Source organism: Myotis brandtii, unplaced genomic scaffold (assembly GCF_000412655.1).
Source record: "Myotis brandtii unplaced genomic scaffold, ASM41265v1 scaffold382, whole genome shotgun sequence".
Lineage (NCBI taxonomy): Eukaryota > Metazoa > Chordata > Mammalia > Chiroptera > Vespertilionidae > Myotis > Myotis brandtii.
The window spans coordinates 1,091,992-1,117,657 of NW_005364671.1; the positions used below are offsets into that span (position 1 = coordinate 1,091,992).

The 25,666-nt window shown below is 40.3% G+C and overlaps 1 protein-coding gene and 1 pseudogene across 1 annotated transcript in view; one reads left to right on the forward strand and one right to left on the reverse strand.

Moving 5' to 3' along the window:
* The window catches only part of RNF11 (ring finger protein 11), a gene marked incomplete at its 5' end in the record, with an annotated part of 39,521 nt that overhangs the window by 8,270 nt on the left and 5,585 nt on the right, over positions 1-25,666 (reverse strand). The window lies entirely within an intron of this gene.
* Positions 6,226-8,829, forward strand: LOC102263526 (annotated as a pseudogene).

The following is a 25,666-nucleotide window of genomic DNA, read 5'->3' on the forward strand; positions in this document are numbered from 1 at the left end:
GCATGGCTGCCGGCTGCCATCTTGGCTGACAGTTAATTTGCATAAGGATATGCTGATTAGCCAATGGGAAGGGTAGCGGTCGTACGCTAATTACCATGTTTCTCTTTTATTAGTGTAGATGTGTATATACATATACATATATCCTATATACTAAAGAGGCAATATGCAAATTGACCATCATGCCCCCGCACAAGATGGCCACCCCCATGTGGTCACAAGATTGCCACCACAAGATGGCCAGCAGGGGAGGGCAGTTGTGGGTGATCAGGCCAGCAGGGGAGGGCAGCTGGGGGCGACCGGGTCTGCAGGGGAGGGAGACCAGGCCGGCAGGGGAGGGCAGTTGGGGGCAATCAGGCCAGCAGGGGAGCAGTTAGGCATCGATCAGGCTGGCAGGGGAGTGGTTAGGGCAGTGATGGCGAACCTATGACATGCGTGTCAGAGGTGACACGCGGGCTCATTTTTTTTATTTTTCTTTGTTAAATGGCATTTAAATATATAAAATAAATATCAAAAATATAAATCTTTGTTTTACTATGGTTGCAAATATCAAAAAATTTCTATATGTGACACGGCACCAGAGTTAAGTTAGGGTTTTGCAAAATGCTGACACGCCGAGCTCAAAAGGTTCACCATCACTGGTGTAGGCTGCCAGAGTGATGTCTGACTGCCAGCTTAGGCCCAATTCCCCAGGGAGTGGGCCTAAACCAGCAGGTGGTCATCCCCCAAAAGGTCCCAGACTGCGAGAGGGCACAAGCCAGGCTGAGGGAACCCTCCGAGTGCACAAATTTTTGTGCACCAGGCCTCTAGTGTATATATATAATGGGAATTGCAAGTATATCTGGTACAGCATGAGATAAACATATAAAGGCTCTTTATTAATCATACCTCAATAAAGCAGAAATTCAAATAAATAAAATTTAATTTAAAAAAATGAAGTAGATTAGCAGAGTAAGTAAAAACTTCTCAAAAAGGAAGAATTTTGTGCACCAGGCCCTAGCTGGTTTGGCTCAGTGGATAGAGTGTCAGCCTGTGGACTGAAGGGTCCCAGGTTCGATTCCAGTCAAGGGCACATGCCTAGGTTGTGGGCTTGATCCCCAGTAGAGGATGTATAGAAGGCAGCCAATCAATGATTCTTTCTCATCATTGATGTTTCTATCTCTTTCCCTCTCCCTTCCTCTCTGAAATCAATAAAGATATATTTTTTTTTAAAAAAAAGGAATCTTAGAATTCATCTAACACCAACTCTTCCATTTTATCGGCCTAAGTTTGCCTACCTACAGTCACATAATTACCGACAATGTTGGAATTAGAATTCTGGTCTCCCTTTAAGCCCTTGGTCGACAAACTGCAGCTCTTTGGCCCCTTGAGTGTGGCTCTTCCTAAGCCTTAGGAATACCCTAATTAAGTTAATAACAATGTACCTACCTATATAGTTTAAGTTTAAAAAATTTGGCTCTCAAAAGAAATTTCAATCATTGTACTGCTGATATTTGGCTCTGTTGGCTAATGAGTTTGCCGACCACTGCTTTAAGCTAATAATTTCCACTACACTATGCGTGGCTGCTGGATAGCAAGAAGATCAATAAGTTAAATGATGTGGATTTTGTCCATTTACATCACTTTGAAGAACAGTACACTGAAATAACATTTCAAGAAAGCCATCAAAATAAGGCATTTCTAATAAAGGGTTCTATAAAGGTTTTTCATCTGTAATAGAGGTTTTATAATTTCAATAATGTCTAGAATTAAGAATTTCAAAGAACATCAACTCCATCTATAAATTGCCCCTGTGAAAACAGATCCTATTACTGGTAGAAAAATAAACTCTAAGTCTAATCATAACTTCTCTGTCTGTCCTTCAATTGGAACTTCTGTGGGCTACTTCAAATAGTTCTTACTGTAAGGTTGGGAGAAGGTCAAATTCTGCTGCTACCTAACCTAAGAAAGTTGTTTTAAAACAATATAAGACAGTTTCTCCTTGCACTCACTTTGGGAATTTCTAGTGTCCAGTGTCACTTTCATAAACTACCTGGTCTAAAAAGGTAACATAGCCTATTAATTCATTGACTTTTTAAGCAACATAACTGTTGTTCAAAGGAATCTTATTTAGAATCACAATATTTAAGACTGAGCTACTCTGGTAGAATGGGGCCGGGATGGAATGTCACCTAAAGGGGATGTGCATCCCCATCCCCACCCCACCCCTTACTTGGGGTACCTTAGCAGAATCCTATGAATCAATGGAACACAATTTAAAAAACACTTTTATCTAAGAATATGGGATTTTCAGCCTGAAATATTAAAAGCCTGGAGTCTTGGCTATTTACTTTGGTGACTTGAACCACGTCTCTTTATATCTTTGAATATGGAGATAATAGCAGCACTTTAGAGGGTGATGATATACTTGTATATAAGATAACATCAAAAGGCTATGTAAATGTCAACATTTGTAAGTTATTCCAACCCTCAGTTTTCTCCCCATCATCAAATGACTGGTTTGCAGACTTTAAGCTAACTGCTACTGTCCCTAGCTTTGTTCCTGGCTTTTTGGCTTGTCCCTAATACAAGAAACATTTTGACCTCTGTTGTGACCCCTGCCAGCTCTGAGTTTTTCAACCCTTGGATTACCATTCCCAGTCTAAACTACCTTCCTGACTCTCACAGTCCCAGTCCAACTGGCCAGTCTTGATGAGCTGCCATCCACACCAAGATATGACATATATGAAGTCACACTGGAACAACTGGTATAAGACTATGGGTAATAAGGGACTCCAAAATCCTTGAACACACCTACTATAAAAAGAACTAAACTATGAGTAGTATCTCTAAGCATGTGCTTTTTAAGAGGCTAGATTTTTTCAGTCTTATGGTTCACTTTTGTGGACAGAGAACACAGAAAGCACAACAGATATTTTGTACTTGGGCTAAAAAGGTATGTGATTATCTATGCAACTATTTGACTAATGTACTTCCTCACCACTAAACTATAAGCTTGATAAGAGTAGGGATTGTATCTGTTTGCTTACCAATGTATATACTATTTATTCAGCACAGTATCTGACACATAATAGGGACTCAATAAACATTTCTGGGTAACTAAGTGATTTAAACCAAAGCACTCATGTTTCTGTAATTCATGTCACCCTATATAATAAAAGCCTAATATGCAAATTGTCCCCTTGACCAGGAGTTCGACCGCTTGCTATTACATGTGTTGACTAACGGGGCAGCACGGAACGTGCAGCAAACCAAACAAGTCAGTCTAAGACTAATGATGTGGCAATCGGTAGCAGCGAATATTTTAGCAGCTGACTGCCATGTCATTAGTCTTGGACTGACTTGTTTGGTGTGGGCAACAGGCAATATTTTGCTTTCGGAGAACAAGAAAAATAGGTTTATTTGTGTTACGCTTATTAATCTGTGCAGTTATTCAGTGTCTGGTAAGTTAATGTTCAAGCATGTTCTATTATTTTATGTTAACGATTACTCATTTATTTCAGCCCTTTGTATTTAGCATGTCTCTATCAAAATAAACCTACGTTTCTATGAAAAATTAAGCTTTTGTTTTTTTGCAGCCCACATAAACTTAAACCTTGTTTATTTGCCCCATTGTTAGCCTTTGAGTTTGACATGCTTGGATCAGACCATCAGCCAGTGAATTGAAGAGTCACAGGTTCAATTCCTGGTCAAGAGCATGTGGATTCGCTCCCTGCCCCTGGTCGGGGCATGTGCGGGAGGCAACTAGTTGATGTGTTTCTCTCACATAGATATTCCGTTCCTCCCCTCAACTTTCCCTCTCCCTCCCTTCTACTCTCTCTGAAAAGCAATGGAAAAAATATCCTCAGGTGAGGATTAACAAAATGAAAAAAGAATATTTATGCCCACTATCTAGGTTAATGATAGAGAATTATAGTGGAAAGAACACAGACATTTCATGGAATTTTAGCTCTGGCACTAATCAGGTATGCAACCATAATACTTCTAAGCATAAGGTTCCTCATCAGAAAACTGAACAGAATACCTATCTTCAAAGTGTATTATAATGTATAACTAAGAAAATGTAAGTCAAGTACCTACCAAGATAGGGCCTCAATATCTGGGCCTTCCTCTAATGACGTCACTAGTCATCCAAGGTAGACATCCTTCCTAATTCATCATTCTTCTCTCCTTCCCTCTATCCCTTTCAACTACTTAACTGTCTAAATTTAAACATTTTCCCCTCCTTAATGCTTTCTTTAATTATCCATGCAAACAACAAAAACAAACAAGACAATCCAAGGAAAAGTATTTACCTTAAAGAAAATGAGTAATTTAAAATTAAAATGTGTGTTAGGAAAAGAAATGCAGCAGCATGGAAAGGGTAGAACAAAAAAGAAACAAAGGATTCCAAAATATGCTGAGGCAGAATAAAGGAAAAAGAGAGAGTCAGTCACACAAAAAAGCAAGGTCTGCCCTCATGAGAACAATCTCTGAAGCATTCCAGTTGCTTGTTAATATATAATGAAGCACCTATAAAAGGATGGATGTTGTGAAAAATATAATGGGCCCCAATCCTAGGGAGTTTACAAGCCAAGAAAGAAACAGATCAAAATATAAACATGTCTATCTGAAGGGTACTGCATTAAAAGTTGGACTGAATTTAGGGAATATGATATAATTTCAGAAACTAAAACAATGCAGTGGGGAAGTGCCTAAATAATGTGCTGAGGCTGGAAATAGTACAAGTCTGGTTTGTGGTAAAGGAAAAATAAAGTCACTGCTAAAGAATGCAGCTTGTCACCAAAAGCTGTATCCTTTCCTCCAGTAAAAACTGAGTAAGCTCTTCTGATTTTTTCCATACAGCCTTACAAGTGGCTGCTGGCACCACCCCCTCTCCAGCTGCAGTCTTCCACTGGGAATGTTTTCTCTGAATTTTGCCAGACTGAAACTCAAGGCCATAAAATGGAGAATTTGGAATAGATGGTCTCAATGCATATTCTAACTGCTGTTCAATGATTCTTGACCAAGAAACCCCCAAACCAACCAACTATCCAACCAAAAAACCCAAAGATTAGCATTAATGCAGTTCCGGAACCATAAAGGATAATTTTTACATAAATTATACAATCATACGTATAATTTAGAGGGGGAAAGAGTTAGCATCCCATTCGTACACGGGGGGAGGGAAGGGGTCCTCAGCCCGGCCTGCACCCTCTCCAATCTGGGACCCCTCGGGGGATGTCTGACTGCCTCTTGCAATCTGGGACCACTGGCTCTTATCTGCTCGCCTGCCTGCCTGCCTGATCAACCCTAACCCCTCTACCTGCCTGCCTGATCGCCCCTAACTGCTCCCCTTCTGGACTGATCACCCCTAACCGCCTCTGCCTCGCCCCGCACCCGGGACCCAGGATTCCCTCCTCCGGCCAGTCGCAGGCACCCGGGACCCGTGCTTCCCTCCCTCTGGCGGGCCGCAGGCACCCAGGACCCGGGCCGGCTTTGCCCAGGCCGGCCACAGCCGCAGGGGACCATGGGGCGGGCGGCTTATCTCTCTCCTGGGCCGCAGCCTGGCTGGTCCCCGTTCCTCTCTCCCCAGTGTTGAGTCTGAGCCGTTAGGGTGTGATGGCATGATGGAGTGAGGGCGTGATGACCACTTGCATATTAGCTCTTTATTATATAGGATTATATAGGATGAAAAAATATACAAACCAGAGTGATCTTCACGGGGAAAAAACACTGCTTCCAGGGAAGTGGTTCGGCATTTGTTTGCTTAGTTTTTAAAGAAATGAAAAAGTTGGCTTCTTTCATTCGTTACATAAATATTCACTGACCACTTATCATACAGGGTTATAAACAGTATCCTAATTAGAGAAGGGTTGGTAGGCATTATCACCACAGGCACTCAGTATTAGCAAGTCATTAGATAAGCTTATTCATCTACCTAAATATCAAAACAACTGAAATCAAGGTCACATTTTGAGCCCAGGCACAAATTATAGTATTTCTTGAACACCCAATCACATTTCAGATACTGTTTTAGGCAAAGGAGAAAGATATTGACCAAGTCAGATAAGGTGTTTATGAAGCCTAAATCCCTTATAGCAGGGGATAGAGAAATAGTAAACAAAAAGAAGATACTACCTTACCCACAGGTCCTACTATTCCTAAACTGCCCATGATCTGGCAACTTCTGGGACAGGCATACTAGTACATTCTAGTTGACCCATAGGGTAGCGAACATTTGATGACATGTACCTCCTGACTGGTAAAGAGAGATTGAACCAATTAGATTCTTCTTTTAGAATTAGAATTAGAAAACTGAATCACAACTGACCTGAAAGGTCATCAAGCAGCAAATAAGAGGTATGTGTAAACTGAAGTTATAAGGAAACTGATAGTATAAAAGATAGATTAGAAATGCTGAGTGAAGCAGAAATTGGGAGAGCCCACAAATGAAAAAGCCGGAAGCCCCTAGGTAAGAGAGATGGGTATTGGTTCCTTGAAAGCTTTCTGGTTCTGATCATTAAAATAAGCACCTCAGAGTTAATTTTGTCTAAAACAAGAGTTTCCTTAGCACAGTGGTCGGCAAACTGTGGCTCGAGAGTCACACGCGGCTCTTTGGCCCCTTGAGTGTGGCTCTTCCACAAAATACCACGTGTGGGCGCGCACGTACAGTGCGATTGAAACTTCGTGGCCCATGCGCAGAAGTCTGTATTTTGTAGAAGAGCCACACTCAAGGGGCCAAAGAGCCGCATGTGGCTCGTGAACCGCAGTTTGCTGACCACTGCCTTAGCACCACCACCATTTTATTCTCTAAGCTAGACTGCCTTTTCCTTCTCACCAAGCAAACTAGCTTCCAGATGGGAAATAGCACCCACTTACTGAAAAAAAATTGCTTACCAGTGGGGCAGATCTCCAGGGTAGTTGTAGACCAAGAAATATTACTCGGTCTAAATGTATGAGTTATTCTTTGTTACAGCCAAAAAACACTGAAATTTTTCTCATTTAAGCATCCTATCTTTCAATTTTACCAGCTCAAAGAATAAGAATATGCATTTCATAATTTGTCTTTCATACTTAAACAGAAAATGCAAAAATAATATTCCTACTTAAAAGCTAAAAGCAATAAGCCCAAGAATCTTTGCAAAACCAATCATCAGAGTCAGAATATATGTACCTTTAAGGAGTTAAAAGATGTAAGCTAAAAAAAAAAAAAAATGTAAGCTTAAAAAAAAGTGTATTAATTCCAAAAAGAATATGTCTGTAGCAGCCAAGGGTTGGTTTTGAAGCTCAGGAAGTCTGGTATTACATTTACTGCATTAAGTTCTCTAACAGATAACCTCCCCCTCTTTTTTTTTTTTAAAGTTATTTTTTGAAGGGCCAGGGCTAACATCACCAATAAATATTAATTTCTTCCAAAGACTGTTGAACTTAGGTTGAATTTTGCAAAATAACTCTTTAGGAAATACATTTCTTGGATTCTAACAATTTTTGAAGCTAAGTGAAAAACCATTTTAGCCCAGCAAATGTACATACCAATTAAAATTTACATTCTGAGTGCAAAAAGCATTGAAAAAAAATTTTTTTAAGTACATCTCACGATTGAGAAAATATGATATCACTATAAGGCAAAACACCTACATTTAATATAATACCTTTATTGATATATAATTTACACAATATAATTAACCCATTTAAAGTATACAATTGAATGATTTTTATGTAACCATTATCACAATTTTAGAACATTTTCATTATACCCAAAAGAAACCCCATATACCCACTAGCAGTCATTCCCCTATCCCACCCCCCCCAAATGCCCCAGCCTAACCATTCATCAGTTGATGGACATCTGAATTGTTTCCACTTAATGGCTATTATAAATATACTACTGTGAGCATCTGTATACAAGTTTCTATGTAAACATGTTTTCATTTCTCTTGGATATGCTTTTATAGAGAGGCAAGTTTGGATTCCCAAGAGACCTTGTTTAAAATTTGGGACATACAAAAAATAAAAAAATAAAAATAAAAAAAATAAAATTCAGGACATACAAAATATTTTAAATTATTTCACAATCTTATCTTTTTGGCTCTGCGTCATGAAATGTTTTCTAAACTGCAAGTCAAGACCAACCTGTGGGTTGTGAAATCAGTTTTAGAGACTCACAGCTAGGAGCTTTTAAAAATATAAAATAGAATATACAGAATCTATACTAATAAAAGGGTAATATGCTAGTTAGACCAGACATCTTCCGGATGACCTTCTGGACAAAGCCACGGTGGCAGGGCAGAGGCAGAGGCAGTTAGGGGCGATCAGGCCAGCAGGGGAGAGCAGTTAGGGGGATCAGGCTGGCAGTTAGGGGGATCAGGCCGGCAGGGGAGAGCAGTTAGGGCGATCAGGCAGAGGGGGTTAGGGGCGATCAGGCAGGCAGAGGCAGTTAGGGGTGATAAAAAAAAGAAGCAGGTTCTGAAGTTTACCCTTGACTGCACCCACCCCGTAAAAGATGGAATCATGGACGCTGCCAACTTTGAGCAGTTTCTTCAGGAGAGAATTAAAGTGAATGGAAAAGCTGGGAATCTCGGCGGAGGGGCTGTAACCATTGAAAGAACCAAGAGTAAAATCACTGTAACGTCTGAGTGGCCTTTTTCCAAAAGGTATTTGAAATATCTCAGCAAAAAATATTTGAGAAGAATAATCTACGTGACTGGTTGCATGTAGTTGCTAACAGCAAAGAGAGTTACAAATTGCGTTACTTCTAGATATACCAGGATGAAGAAGAGCAGGAAGATGAGGATTAAAGCTCATTTACCTAGCAAATTTTGTATGAATTCTTGAATAAAACTTGGGAACGAAAAAAGAAAAAAAAGAGATCTAAATTTTTAAGCTCAATGTAATCTTTAGATTGACGGATACATAATCCTTAGATTCATAGATCCCTATAGGATCAGGGATAGAACTGCATTTCAGTATAACTGCTTTCCTTGGTAATCTTATGTATTCATTCAAAAACAAATCTAAGAAAGGTCCATAAATTTCATCAGATTGCCAAAGGTTTCTGTGCCACAAAGAAGGTTAAGAATTCCTAAGAGGAAGTCTCTGAATTGCAGGTCATGAGTTCATGTCACTGCTGCCAGAAACCACAAAGCCTTTGGGGTTTGAGCCACAGAGTTCTGATAAAGGTGTGCGGTATAAGAATTCAGTTGAATTTTGCTGTTGCAACACTATTAGGTATATTGTCAGACTTCATTTAAGATTAGATAGCATGAAATGGGACCATTTAAAAATGGCTGAAAGTCTGAAATCTATGTAGAAAAAAAATTTTTTGCCCCTCTTCGCCACAAGCTTTTTCACAGGAGTCATGGTGGCCTCGGAGGCAGAAAGGCAGAACTTAGATCTTATAAGGAGTCCTAGCTAATTAAAGCATGTTTTACAAAATAAAAGGCATCTTGAGAAAGAAATTCTAGGGATGAGAGGAAATTCCAGATAATGAAACAGTGGGGAAGAGGAGGGGTATGTGAAAAATGAAACACTGATAAGCTTACCTCAATATTAAAGGTTTCTTTCCTTTATCTTTTCTACTCTCATATGCATGTGGGTAACCTGCTAAAATTGACTTTATTTACTTAAACAAATTTGTGCCAAGGAAACTTTAAAAACACATCTTTTAAACTTAAAAACAACAAGGTGCCCGTTTATGAAATCCCCAAATAGTTTATTCACAAACAAAAAGCTTCTTTACTCATAGGCATTGCCTTTGGGATCTCTCTATTGGCAGCTCCTAGGAAATTTGACAAACTTGATTATCTGATTTTTCCAATATGCAGAATTTTAAGAGAGGTACTGCAAGGGCAGACATATTGATAGCAGACGAAGAACCAGTGAGAATGGGAAAAGACAATGAGAATAAAATGTTAAAACCAAGTACAAGAATTAAAAGCAGAATTGACTTCACCCAGTAACACAAATAGTCCTACATAACTCAAGACTCTAGAGGTGCCATTGTATTACTTCCAGAGTGTAATAACTAATCTAGCAATTATGAAGCAATAAAATGAGATGAAAATTTGCTCAGAAGTCAACATTTCAGTGATTTACGGGAGAAGAAGTGAGAATGGAAAATGAATGTTGTGAAGTTTGAAAAAGGACCCAGTTGAGAATCAGTCTTACTGACTAATTACCAAAGTAGTATACGGGAACAAAAAACGTTGACAGCGGTATTGTAAAATTTTATATCTTTTTGAATGTTTTTTTAAAAATCCAAAATAAATCCTTTTTAAACTGGAAAATTTCACTTAAATCTAATTGCAGCTGTATTTTCTATAACTAGATCCATTAGATTCTCTATGTGATTTTAATACCCCATTTTCCTTTTTTACATTTTTTTTTTTTTTTTTGGTTAATCTTCACCCAAGGGTATTTTCTCCACTGATTAAAAAAAAACAAAACTTTATTGTTGAGAGTATTACAGATGTCCTTGTCTGTGTCCATAGGTAATGCACATATGCATATAAGTTCTTTGGTTAATCTTTTCCTGTGCCCCTCACCCCCTTTCCCTCTGAGATTCGTCACTGTCTCATGTTCCCATGCCTCTGGTTCTATTTTATTCATCAGTTTATTTTGTTCATTAGATTTCTTGTTCATTTATTTTAATTTTTAGATTCAACTGTTTATATATATTTATTGCCATTTTATTGTTCATTATTTTTGTCATTTTTCTTCTTCTTCTTACTGACTGCTTTTCTCTTGCTGCTTTTAAGATTCTCTGTCTTTAACCTTTGGCACTTTAATTATGAAGTGTCTTGGTATGGGCCTCTTTGGGTCCTCTTGTTTGGAACTCTGCACTTCCCGGATTTCTAAGTCTATTTCATTCACCAGGTAGGGGAAGTTTTCCTTCAAATAGATTTTCAATATTTTGCTCTCTCTTCTCCTTTTGACACCCCCATAATGTGATGTTGGTACACTTGAAGTTGTCCCAGAGGCTCCTTACACAATCTTCATATTTTTGAATTATTTTTTTCTTTTTGCTCTTCTGATCGGGTGTCTTTTGCTTCCTTATATTCCAAATCATTGATTTGATTCTCGAAATCCTCTACTCTACTATTGAATCCCTGTAAATTATTCTTTTAGTTAATGTATACTTAATTTCTGAATGGTCCTTTTTCATGTCTTTGAAGTTCTCACTAAGATCCTTGAAAGTCTCACTAAGTTCCTTGAAGCTCTCATTAAGATTCTTGAACTCTGTATCTAGTAGTTTGCTTGCTTCCATTTCATTTAGTTCTTTTTCTGGAGATTTCTTCTGTTCTTTCATTTGTGACCTGTTTTTTGTTGCCACATTTTGGCTGCTTCCCTGTGTTTTTTCTATGCATTAGGTAGAGCTGCTATGTCTCCTGGAATTGGTAGAGTAGCCTTGTGTAGTAGGTGTCCTGTAGGGCCCAGTGGCTCGGTCTCCCCTGTCACCTAAACTGGACACTCTAGGTGTGCCCCTGTTTGGGCTGTGTGCCCTTTCTTGTAGTTGAGCCTTGATTGCTGTTGGTGTCACTGGGAGGAATTTTCCTCCAGGCCAATTGGCTGTGAGTACCAGCTGTGATTACAGTGGAAGAACTGCTGTACAGGAGATACCCCTCCGGAACAGAACTTGCTTCAGTGGGGCTTTGGTGCTTACTTAATTCTGCCCCTTGAATGTGTTGCTGGTAGATGCGTAAAGTTGTAATCTGATATGTTCTGAAACTGTCCACCAGGCGCACTAGCTCTGGGGCCTCCACATAGGTGCAAAGTCAGCCACGGCCTGGGGCCACCTGGCAGGAGCCACAGAGTGACCTGCAGATGGTCGCCACTTGTGTTGGGCCCACAAGTGCCCAGGCGAGGCCAAGCTATCTTGGGCCTCTTATTGATAGGTTTAGGGCATGCTGAAGCCAGCTGCTGCCAACTGCTGCTTGCTTGAGAGATTTTAGGAAAGTCTGAAGCCTGAGCCAGAACAGGCCATTCATATGGAAAAGCCCCTGCAAACAGCTTGGGTGGGGCTGCAAATTGGATGGGGCAGGATCTCAGGGAATCACCAGGGTGGAGCAAAGAGTGCGGGCCATGCTGATGGAAACTTAGATATGGCTGCTAGTCAGCTCTGTGATGGGGGAGGTCCCAGCACAGGAACAATGACCCCTGCAAGCACTCCTGTCTGGGAGAAAGCCTCCCCAAGTTCTTGCTCCTACGCCAGACAATCCAGTTCCTCCCCACATGTCCCTGGCTCTCCCTAAGCTGTTGCCCAAGTGCTGGAGCTTAGAGGGAGCAAGTCTGTGTAAGCTGGTATGCTGGCCCTTTAAGAGGAACTGCCTGGATCTCCAGTAGCCTCCAAGTCACTCAGCCACAATCCTCAGTGGTTTTTATAGCCCAAAGTTACAGGCACTTCTCTTCCCAGCTCTGGAACCCTGGGCTGGGGATCTGGTGTGGGGCTGAGACCCCTTGCTCCTCACAGGAGGTTACCATAGCTGAGATAACCCTCCCAATTGGAAAAGCACCACAAAAGGGTGTCGGACCAGCCAGTTCCAAGCCTCTGCCCCTCCTACCAGCCAGCCAGATTTCAGATGGTTCTGAATGATGGTTGTTCTGTATTTTATTTGTAATTTTATGTGGTTGTGGGAGGCGGCGAGTAGCAGCACTTACCTACGCCACCATCTTGGTTCTCTCAAACACCATTGATTTTTAGAGAGAAAAGAAGGGAGGGGTAGAGACAGAGAAACATCGATGTGAGAGAGACACATCTAATGGTTGCCTCCTGCACTGGCGCCAGGGATCGAGCCTGCAACCCAGGTCCATGCCCTTGACTAGAATTGAACCCTTGACCCTTCAGTCCTTCATCCAATGCTCTATCCACTGAGCAAAACCAGCTAGGACCCTTTTTCCTTTTTTTTTAAAATTAAATCTTTATTGTTCAGATTATTACAGTTGTTACTCTTTTTTCCCCACAAAGCTCCCCTCCACCCGGTTCCCACCCCACCCTTTGCCCTTACCCCCACCCCCCACTGTCCTCATCCATAGGTTTACGATTTTTATCCAGTCTCTTCCCGCACCCCCCACCCCCTTTTTCCCCCAAGAATTGTCAGTCCACTCCCTTTCTATACACGATTCTATTATATTCACCAGTTTATTCTGTTCATCAGATTATTTATTCACTTGATTTTTAGATTCACTTGTTGATAGATATGTATTTGTTGTTCATAATTTTTATCTTTACCTTTTTCTTCTTCTTCCTCTTCTTAAAGGATACCTTTCAGCATTTCATATAATACTGGTTTGGTGGTGATGAACTCCTTTAGCTTTTCCTTATCTGTGAAGCTCTTTATCTGACCTTCAATTCTGAATGATAGCTTTGCTGGATAAAGTAATCTTGGTTGTAGGTTCTTGCTATTCATCACTTTGAATATTTCTTGCCACTCCCTTCTGGCCTGCAAAGTTTCTGTTGAGAAATCAGCTGACAGTCGTATGGGTACTCCCTTATAGGTAACTGACTTTTTTTCTCTTGCTGCTTTTAAGATTCTCTCTTTGTCTTTTGCTCTTGGCATTTTAATTATGATGTGTCTTGGTGTGGTCCTCTTTGGATTCCTTTTGTTTGGGGTTCTCTGCACTTCCTGGACTTGGAAGTCTATTTCTTTCACCAGGTAGGGGAAGTTTTCTGTCATTATTTCTTCAAATAGGTTTTCAATATCTTGCCCTCTCTCTTCTTCTGGTACCCCTATAATTCTGATGTTGGTACGCTTGAAGTTGTCCCAGAGGCTCCTTACACTATCTTCGTATTTTTGGATTCTTTTTTCATTTTGCTTTTCCGGTTGGGTGTTTTTTGCTTCTTCGCATTTCAAATCTTTGACTTGATTCTTGCGATCCTCTGGTCTGCTGTTGGGAGTCTGTATAATATTCTTTATTTCAGTCCGTGTATGCTTAATTTCTAATTGGTTCTTTATCACAACATCGAGGGTCTCACTAGATTTCTTAAGGATCTCAATACATTTATCGGCGGTTTCCATAAAATTCTTAAAAAACCTTATAAACGTGGTTTTGAACTCTATATCCAGTCGTTTGCTGTCCTCCATTTCTGTCATTTGTGACCTGTTTCTTTGTCTTCACATTTTGTCTGCTTCCCTGTGTTGGTAGAGTGGTTTTGTGTGCTAGGTGTCCTACAGGGCCCAGTGGCTCAGCCTCCCCAGTTACCTGAGGTGGACACTCTTGGTGCACCCCCTTGTGGGCTTTGTGCACAGTCTTGTTGTAGTTATGCCTTGATTGTTTTAGGTGTCACTGGGAGGAATTGACCTCCAGGCCAATTGGCAGTGAGAATCAGCTGTGTCTGCAGTGGGAGAACTTCTGTGCTGAAGACACCCTTCTGGGGCAAGACTTGCTTCAGTGGGGCTTTGGTGCTCACTGAGTCTGCCCCCTGAGTGTGTTCCTTATGAATCTGAGGAGTTGTAATCTGGGTGGTCCCACTCTGACCACTGGGTACACTGGCTCTTGGATCTAAGGAGGTGCTAATTAAGCCTCTTCCTGAGGTTACCCAGCAGGAGCTATGAAGAGATATGCAGATTCCCCTTCCTTTTTTGGGGGTTTGGGGGTGCCCAGATGAGGCCCAGCTGAGAAGCAATGCAAGCTGCTGTGGGGCCTTGGGCCTTCTCTTGGAAGTTCTGGGTCTGTCTGGCCCAGCTGCAATTTGTTAGGTAGTTGTCAGGTTGTAAAGGACCCGGGCATTCATATGCAAAAGGCTTTGCAGCAGCCTGGATGGGGCGGGGTCTCAGAATCAACAGGGCGGAGCAAGCAGCTATGGCTGATTCTCAGCCCTGCCCTAAGGGGCCGAGTGTCTCAGTGTCCCGGTAATTGCTGCCAGCACCACTGAGGGAAAGCCGCCCTCAAGTTCCGAGTTCCGCCTGCTGCCAGACCGTCCAGTTTCTCCCTGTATGAGCCCTGGGACCCCCACTGGAGTTCAGAGCAGTCAGGAGCCTGTGTCTCCCTCCTGATTGAAAAAGACAACTGCGTCCTCAGTTGCCAGCCCTTTTCGCGGGCGCCTCTGTACCTCTGTACTTTACTTCCCCACCTCCTCTGAGTCTCACTGTGCTTTTCTCTTTCCTTCTAGTTGTAGACTTTCCACTCAGCCAGCCTTCCTGTGGTTCTGGATGATGTCCGTTTTGTCTTTTAGTTGTATTTTTGAAGTGGTTGTGCGAGGCAGCAATTTCAGGTGTTTACCTATGCTGCCATCTTGGTTTCTCTGTCCTTTATTTACTTTTTAAGAGTCTTATATTTTGGATATCTTTGCTCCTCCATTACCCTATTGCTTTGGAACTCTCTTACCTCCAAATCTACTACTGTTACTTTCTACATTTTTAAAAACTATTACAGTAAGAGGGAAGAAACTAGGATACAAATTACCAGTGGAGATAATGCTAAATAAAATACATGCACACCATACAGTAAGTGCCCACTTAATGTCGCCAACAGGTTCTAGGAAGCTGCAACTTTAAATAAAATAACGTTAGTATAAAGAAACCAATTTTACCATAGGCTACTTGATATAAACAAGAATTAAGTTCCTATGGTATATTTTTTATCACAAAAACATCACCAAACTTTTAAATAAAAACCCAAAGCACTTCTAATATTAAACATTGAATAAATATGAGATTTCCATACTATTAAGAAAGATTAATAGAAACAAGTACGATAATTCTTTTCCAATACACTTATTCCAGTTCAGATTCCAGGGTGAACAAAGCCCATCCCAGCGACTCAGGGCACAAGGCAGGAACCCATAGGGCAGGAGGCCTTTTCATGGCAGGGCCACTCACACATCCCCACACTCACTCAGACTAGGAGAACTGAGACATACTGATTCACCCAAAGTGCACATCTTTGGATGTGGGAGGAAGAAACCAGAGTACTTGGAGAAAACCACCCAGAAGTGAGAATGTGCCAACTCCACACAGACAGTGGCCCTAGCCAGAAATCCTGCCCATCCCCTCCCCATCCCCCCCGCCCATTAATGTTATAATGAAACCACATTGAAGGAAACAATGTTATTCGAGGACCTACTGTACTATAATTAATCTTTTTTTAAAAAAAATGTTTTTATTGATTTCAGAAATGAAGAGAGAGGGTGAGAGATAGAAGCATCAACGATGAGAGATCAGGATTGGGCCTGCAACACGGGCATGTGCCCCGACTGGGAATCGAATCGTGACCTCCTGATTCATAGGTCAACACTCAACTACTGAGCCATGCCTGCTGGGCCAATTCATCTTAATTAATAGACAGGAATTAGTGCTTTAATATTTATTAATAATAAATGTACCATATTTTATTTTGATTTGGGAGAGAAAGATTAGACAGCAAGCCCTGATCACTTAAGGGGGGGAAAAAAAGGTTAGAGAACATGGGAACACCAAAAACACACTTTGCTAACTTTATCATTTTGCTGAGTGGCAGCTCTGCTTATCTTCAAAAGACAAAATAGATGTTATGCACAGGGGTATTTTTGTCAATTTAGCAGAACACTGCTATGCAATATGAAACCTACTATTATATGATTTATGAAATGTTTTTAACCAACCACTTCATTATAAAGAAGTCTCATTACCCCAATTATCACTGTATAAACCACTTCATTCCAATATCCCATTTTCTGATAGATTTCACTCTACTGAAAATGGACTCCCAGGTTCCCATGACTGCCTTTGAGCCAAATCTAGTGTATCATATCTACTTTCATTCTTCTACAATTCTTCTGCCACACTGTGCAATTACAATTACCCCTTCTGTCTAAAACTCAATAATCATAGGATACCCAGTTCTACTGCAAAGCCTGTTTCTTCATCTATAAGATGGGAATAACAATAAACATATTCACAGAATTATTATGAAAATTAAGAACTTCTAGTTTCTAGTCTGGCCTATAAGGAGTTTATAGAAGCCACCACTCCATCATAACAAATTCTAAGAAGATGAACAAACTGGAAAATCAACAACTCTACTTGATCAGTCAGAGAAGTGAGGTCACAGTGCAGACTACTGATTCAAAAATTAAAGAGATAGACAGGTGACTAAAGAAAATCACAACTTACTGGAGCAGGAACCATGAGCAAAACCAGCACTGGGATAAGAAAACCTGAATTATAATTGATGGAGGCTCAGAGAGATCAAGTCTGAGTTAAAAACTCCAGGGGGACCTCCTACTTTTTGTAAGTTTTATCTCCAAGAACCCTACCAGTTTCTCACAGTGAATATCAGAGAAAATTTTTCTTGTGCCTCCAAAAGGGGGAGGAGAAAAGGGACCATTTTGACATATACCAGAGCATTCTATTCTAATCAGGCCTGCCCTCAGGAGAAACTATTTTGCCAGCACCAACCTGTTGGGGTTTTATCAGATGCTAATCTATCTGAGAAAAGGGTAATACTCAAATCCAGCTGGTTCTAAACTTCCATGTGGGGGAAGAGTAATATCCATCGCCATTCACCTCTTGCCATCCTGTCCCACTTAAAGGCGATCACATTAATAAATGCTGGGAATTACAAATTAAAGCAAGCAAATAAAAAATACTATTCTATACACCTATTAGAATGGTGAAAATCCAAAACACTGACATCAAATGCTATTTAGGATGTGGAACAACAGGAACTCTCACTCATTGCTGGTGGGAATACAAAATAGCACAGCCACTGTGGAAGACAGTTTGGTGGTTTCTTACAAAACTAAACATAAATATACTCTTACCAAATATGATCCAGCAAGTGTTCCTTGCTTTTTACCCAAAGGAGTTAAAAACTTATGTCTACCCAAAACCCCGCACATAGATGTGTTTAGCAGCTTTATTCATAACTGCCAAAACCTGGAAGCAACTAAGATATCCTTTAACAGGTATTTGGATAAATAAACTATGGTACATCCAGACAATGAAGTACTATTTACTTAATTTAAATAAATTAGCTATCAAGCTATGAAAAGAAATGGAGGAACTTCAAGTGCATATTTCTAAAGGAACCTTAAATGCATATTGCTAAATGAAATAAGTCAATCTGAAAAAGCTACTTACTGTATGATTCTAACTATATGATATTCTGATAAAGGCAAAATTATAGAGACAGTAAAAGGATCATTGGCTGCCAGGACTAGGGGTAGGGAAAGATGAAAAGGTGGAACACATAGGATTTTTAGGTGAAGGAAACTATTCTGTATGATGCTATAATGGTGGAACCATGTCATTACACATTGTCCAAACCCATAGAGTGTACACCACCAAGAGTAAACCCTAATGTAAACTATCAACTTTGGTTGATAATGTTTCAATGTAGGTTCATTAAAAAAAATATAAAAATAAATAAAATTCAGCCCTAGCCGGTTTGGCTCAGTGGATAGAGCGTCAGCCTGTAGACCAAAGGGTCCCAGGTTTGATTCCGGCCAAGGGCAGGGACCTTGATTTTCAGGCTCCTCCCCGGCCCGAGCCCTGGTCGGGGCATGCGAAGGAGGCAACCAATCTATGTGTTTCTCTCACATTGATGTTTCTCTCTGTCTTTCCCTCTCTCTTACACTCTCTCTAAAAAAAATCAATGGAAAAATATCCTCATGTGAGGATTAGCAAAAAATCAAATGAAAAATCAAATGTGGCTCTATCAAAATCCCAGCTGGCTTATTTGCATAAATTGACAGCTGATCCTAAAATTATATGGAATTACAAAAACTAAGAATAGTGAAAACAATGTTAAATAATAAGAACAAAGGTGGAAGACTCATACTTCCTGAGTTCAAAACTTATTACAAAGCTAGTGTAGTACTAGCATTAAGGATAGATATACAGATCAATGGAGCAAAATTGAAGAGTCCAGCAATAAACCCTTACACTTACGGACAATTGATTTTGGACAGGAATGGAAAGACAATGGGGAAAGAATACTCTTTTAAACAAATGGTGCTGTAACAACAGAATAGTCACACACAAAAGAATAAATGTGGGCCTTCCTTACACTATATACAAAAAATAACTCCAAATGGATCATATACCTAATTGTGTGAACTAAAAATAATTCTTAGAAGAAAACATAGGAGTGAACCTTTGTGATCTTAAGCTAAACTTAAGACACAACCACTGAAAGCTAAAGTAACAAAAGAAAAAAATAAATTGGATTTCATCAGAATTCCTAACTTTTGTGTTTCAAATAACACCATCAAGAAAGTGAAAAGACAATTCACAAAATGGTAGAAAACTTTTGCAAATCATGTATCTGACAAGGGTCTAGAATATATAAAGAACTCTTACAACTCAGTAATAAAGAGACAACCTGATTAAAAATGGGCACAGGATCTGAACAATCATTTTCCAATGACGATATACAAATGACCAACAAGCACATAAAAAGATGCTCAACATGATCAGCCTGTAGGAAAATGCAATCAAAACCACACTGAGATACTTTACTAGTATAGCCACTAGGATGGTTATAATAAAAAAAAATAAGTTTTTGGACAACATGCAGAAATTGGAACCCTTGAGCACTGCTGATGGGTATGTAAAATAGTACAAATGCTTTGGAGAACAGTTTGGCAGTTCCTCAAAAGGTTAAAAATGGAATTATATGACACAGCAATTCCACTAGTAGGTGTGTGACCAAGAGAAATGAAAACACATCTATATAAAAACTTGTACACAAATGTCCTGGCAGCATTCATAAGAGACAAAAAGTAGAAACTCAAATGTTCATCAACTGATGAATGGCTAAACAAAATGAGGCTGATCCATACAATGGAATATCCTATATAATAAAAGCCTAATATGCTAAGTGACCAGTCGTCCATTTAACCAACCAAAGCGTAATATGCTAATGATATGCTAAGGCCACTCAACCACTCGCTATGACATGCACTGACCACCAGGGGGCAGACACTCTGACCGGTAGGTTAGCTTGCTGCTGGGGTCCGGCCGATCGGGACTGAGCGAGTCGGGCCAGCCATGCCCTGGAGCCCTCCCGCGGTCCCTCCCCAGCCCTGATTGTACACCGGTGGGATCCCTTGGCCTGGCATGCACCCTCTCACAATCCGGGACCCCTCAGGGGATGTTGGGGAGCCAGTTTTGGCCCGATCCCTCAGGCCAGGCCAAGGTACCCCACTGGTGCACGAATCTCTAGTTTCACAATAAAAAGGAATGAAGTCTTGACACATGCTACAACAGATGAATCTGGAAAACATTATGCTAAGTGAAAAAGGGTAGCCACAAACAAAAAAACACAACACATATTAGTATGCATATTGGATCTATTTTTCATTGAGGACGTGCAAATTAAGACCACAATGAAGTACTTCTACACACTTATCAAAATGTCTAAAATAAGAACTACAAACCTGATGGGGTAGCTCAGTTGGTTAGAACATCGTCTCAATACATCAAGGTTGTGGGTTCGATCCCAGGCAGGGCACATACAAGAATCAACCAATGGATGCATAAATAAGTGGAACAACAACAAATTGATGTTTCTCTCTCAAAAAAAATAAATCAATAAATAAAAATAAAACCGATAATACCAGGTGCTGGTAAGGATGTAGTGCAAATAGAATTCCTCTTACACATTGCTGATAGGACTGTAAATTGGTGAAACCACTTTAGAAAACTACTTAGCAACTTATTTTGAAATGCACCAAAAACCAGAATGGATTGATAAAGGGATGGATATGTGTTAAAACAAATATGGCAAAATGTTAACTGCAGAATCTAAGTGGTGAGAATATGGGTGTCCTAACAATTCTGTTGACTTCTCTGTATTTTGAAAAGTACTGTAATAAAATGCTGTGGGAAAAACTAAACATATTCCTACCCTATTACAAAGCAATTCCACTCCTGGATATATAAAATAATCAGGGGCTTATATACATTATGTACATAAAAAGAATGGTCACAGCAGATTTATGCAGCCAAAAAGTAATACAACTCAAATATACATCAATAGTAGAATTAATAAAAAAATATATTTATACAATTGAATACTGTACACCAATAAAAAATAGTATGAACTATTATCACATACATATTAAGAACACAAAAAAAATTCACAATGCTGTATAAATTATTCTATTTAACTTCAAAACTAGGCAAAACACAATTATGGTTATAAGAGGTCAAAATAGTGGTTACCTTTGGGAAAGAGGTATTGACTGTTGGATGGGGTATGAGGGAGTCTTTTGGGGGGGCGTGGAAATAGGCTCAATCTTGATAGTGGTTCTAATATGTAAAAGTACACTAAGCTATTAAGATACTATTAAAAAAATACTGTTTATTGTATGTAAACAATAAAAAGGTTTACACACACATATACAGGGTTGACAAAAGTAGGTTTACAATTGTGAGTATGCAAAACACAGTGTATTCTTATACTATTATTTATTAATTATTGTAGTATTTATTTGTATTACAATTGAAAACCTACTTTTGCCCACCCTTATATATTATACTCTAACTGCATAAGATTGTAGAATTCATGCTCACCACCTATTCATTATTTTTTTGGCTCCAAGTTACCCTACTCATAGTTTAATAAGGGCAGCTCTTTTGCTTTTATTCTTTTTTGTTTGTTTGTTTTTTTGTCAATCCTCACATTTTTCCACTGATCTTTAGAGGATATTTTTCCATTGATTTTTAGAGAGAGTGAAAGGGAAGGAGGGTGGGGGGGGAGAGAGAGGGAGAGAGAGAGAGAGAGAAGAAGAAGAAGAAGAAGAAGAAGAAGAAGGAGGAGGAGGAGGAGGAGGAGGAGGAGAAAGAGAGAAACATCAATGTGAGAGATCTCACATCAATTGATTGCCTCCCACATCCCCCTAACCAGGGCTAGGGATCAAACCTGCAACCCAGGTATGTGCCTTTGGCCAGGAATTGAACCCAAGACCCTTCTGTGCTCAGGCCAACACTCTAATCACCGACACCAGCCAGGGATGCTTTTATTCCTTTTTTACACCGATGTTCACATAAGACTTCATTTAAAGTCTTCAGAACCTAAAAAGTAAGTTTGTGATTCACTGTCTTATCACAAATTGATCCTCCAACTTCAAAGTTTACATCAAACACATAATACTTGATTATACTACTTCACAATGAACTATAATAAAATGCTTCATGTATAAGCATTAATTTTGGCCCCTTAACTAATATGGTAGCTTCCTCAGGAGTAAAGGATTCATTTCTCCTTTCCCCTTGGTGCCTAACATACTTGGTGACAGAAAATAAGTATCAAGCATCCTGCTTTTTATCTTTAAAGCCTTGCAACTCAGTTTATGGTAAATTGCTTCTTCCCCACCCCTCCCCCAACAGATCGAAGAATTAAATGGTTATACAAAATTATATGTAATTTTAACTAGTTGGGTCAGTTATAAAAGTCTCACTCTTCTTCTTCTTTTTAAATATATTTGTATTGATTTCAGAGAGGAAGGAGAGGAAGAGAGAGAGATAGAAACATCAATGATGAGAGAGAAATCATTGATTGACTATCTCCTGCACACTGTCTCCTGCGCGCTGTCTCCTGCACTGGAATCAAACATGGGACCCTTCAGTCCGAAGGCTGACATTCTATCTACCAAGCCAAACCAGCTAGGGCAAAAGTCTCACTCTTCTTAAAGCCATTCAGCTGTGTAAGAAATTCAGAAAATTTAATAAATTTAAAAATAAATGTATCTGGAGGATTGCTTTATTTCCCACACTTTAAGATCTCTTAGTTATCTTACTGTATGCTCTCTGGATTAAGTAACAAGATAATTACTCAACTGGCCCCTGGGAGCACACTCCAGGTTGGCTATTTAATTAAAAGATAAGTATATCTTTTATATTCACGTTAAACTAAATTCAATGTATTCTTTTTTTTTTAATCCTCACTCGAGGATATGTTGTTGTTTTATTAATTTTAGAGAGAGGAAGGGAGAGAAGGAGGGAGGGAGGGAGGGAGGAAGAGAGAGAGAGAGACATCAATCAGTTGCCTCCTGTATGTGTCCCAACCGGGGATGGAACCTGAAACCTAGGTATGTGCCCTGACCAGGAATTAAACACGCAACCTTTTGGTATAGGGGACAACATTCCAACTAACTGAGCCATGTGGCCAGGGCTGAACTCAAAGTATTCATAATCAGTTAAAATAAAGGAACTCTTCTAAGACTTTAAAAGCAACATACAGCCAAATTGAATGCCAAAATCAAAAGGTCAGGCAGATTCTCCAAGAGCAGAAAATATATTTAGTTCTCCCTTATCACTTTACTTCTCAATTGCATGTAGCAATCTCTTCTGCCATTAAAAACACACACTTTGGTTGTCTGTAAGCCAGCGTTTCTTTACATCCTTCACTTACATTTCCACTTTTTGTGGGTCTTTAGAATCTTTACCATATCACTCTTAATTTCATTTATCTATATATATAAAACCCTAATATGCAAATAGAACGGCAGAACTGAAAAACCGGTCACTATGATGTGCGCTGACCACCAGGGGGTGCGTGCGGAATATGGTGGGCGTTGGCCACGGCGGGGTGGTGGAGCAGGTGAGCAAGGGCGCCAGACCAAGGAGGGGCGTTGGTTGCTGTCATTGGGGCGAGCCTCTGGTGGTTCCTGAAAATTCTTTGCTCCTGTGCACCGCGGTCCCACCCGGCACACGCACCTGCTGCCGGCGGCCGGCCCCATTTGAACCCGCTGCCGGTGCTGGAGCCACCGCTTGCACCTGCTGCCAGTGCCAGGTGCCAGCCCCGATTGCTCAGCACCATTAGCAGGTGCAAGCTGTGGCTGCCAGCCCCGATCATCCCTCAGGGCTTCTCTACCTCCCCCTGTTCCTGAGGGATGACTGGGGCTGGCAGCTGCCGCTCGCACCCACTGCTGGGGCCCGGCCCCCGTCCCGATCACTCAGCACCATCAGTGGGTGCAAGCGGCGGCTGCCCACCCTGATTGCCCCTGGGGGCTTCTCCACCTCCCCCTGCTCCTGAGGGGCAATCGGGGCAGCAGCTGCCACTTGCACCTGCTGCTGGCACTGGCCCCAATCACTCGGTGCTGTCAGTGGGTGCAAGCTGGGCCGGGGCCGATGGGCCGAGACCTGCCCCTGTGCCCACCATAGCCTTGCAGCCCACAGTTCCTTTTCAAGGTGCACAAATTCGTGCACTGGGCCCCTAGTATAACAATCCTGAATTCTGAGTGTCTGTAATAATATCATAAGCGTTTGTTAAATTCATTATTAAAAGTTACTGGTAAGGAATCTACTTCTGGAAAATTGTTCTAGCCTATTTTTTAATAACCTATTTGAATAAATGAAAAAATACATCATCCCTATCTCTTTGCTTGAAGGAAGGTAATACACAAAAGATAATTAAAAATGGCTTGAGCCGAAACCGGTTTGGCTCAGTGGATAGCGCATCGGCCTGCGGACTGAGGGGTCCCGGGTTCGATTCCGGTCAAGGGCATGTACCTGGGTTTCGGGCACATCCCCAGTGGGAGATGTGCAGGAGGCAGCTGATCGATGTTTCTCTCTCATCGATGTTTCTAACTCTCTATCTCTTTCCCTTCCTCTCTGTAAAAAAAAAAAAAAAATCAATAAAAAAAAATGGCTTGAGACAAGATGACAAAGAAATACAACATTTAATTCCAATTGTATTTACAATCATCCTTTCATTCCCCTCCTCATTTAAACTTAGCTGAGGCATAATAAAGACAGAAGGGAGGCCTTAGCCGGTTTGGCTCAGTGGATAGAGCATCAACCTGCAGACTGAAGGGTCCCGGGTTTGATACCAGTTAAGGGCACATGCCAGAGTTGTGGGCTCGATTCCCAATAGGGGGCATCCAGGAGGTAGTCAATGATTCTCTCTCATCACTGATGTTTCTATTTCTCTCTCCCTCTCCCTTCCTCTCTGAAAATCAATAAAAGTATTTTTTTAAAAAAGAATGAATTACAGCAATATTTAAAAAAAAAAAACAGAGGCAGAAAGAAGGAACACAAGTTGAATAAAAAAGTCAGATAGAACCCATAGTAGCTATTCTGTGACAATTTTTCTGTTTAGAGGGAACCAAATAAAATTAAGACCTTTTTAAAAAAGAATCCCATTCTAAAGTATTGTACTAAGATTTTAAAGCTCTAAATTTTACAATAAAATGTTTCTAGAAAGCATTAACTAAAAAATATTTTAAGAAAGTCAAGTTTTCCAGATCTTATCTACCAACTTATTATCCCATCTTCTCAAGTTACCCTATAATTAGCTCTAGAATTAAAGTGACACACTGACTGTCCTACTCTTAAAGGTGCATACATGCTTAATGGCAAAAAATCAGTCTTAATTAAAGGACATCCAGAGTGGGAAATCATGCATAAACAAACAAACCCGCTACAACAAAGATTATAAGTAAATAAGCAAACTTTGATAATTAAATAACCTTAGCTTATTCATTTTATAAAAACCAAGGCAAGCTAAACTACATAGAACACAAACCAAACTTGAATGAAAAAGATAAAGAGATTAACTTTCCCAAAGTTCATGCACTTTATAAATTAGAAGGGACAGGACAAAACTCGATACAGTCAGATAAAAATAGTTAATGTGGGAGAGGAAAATATCAGAACCCTTTAAAGTACAAAGGCCAAACCACTAAAGCACATGGTTCTGGGAACAATTTATATTGAAGCAAACAACCAGCCTAGCCACGGAGGTTAGTTGGTTGGAGCGT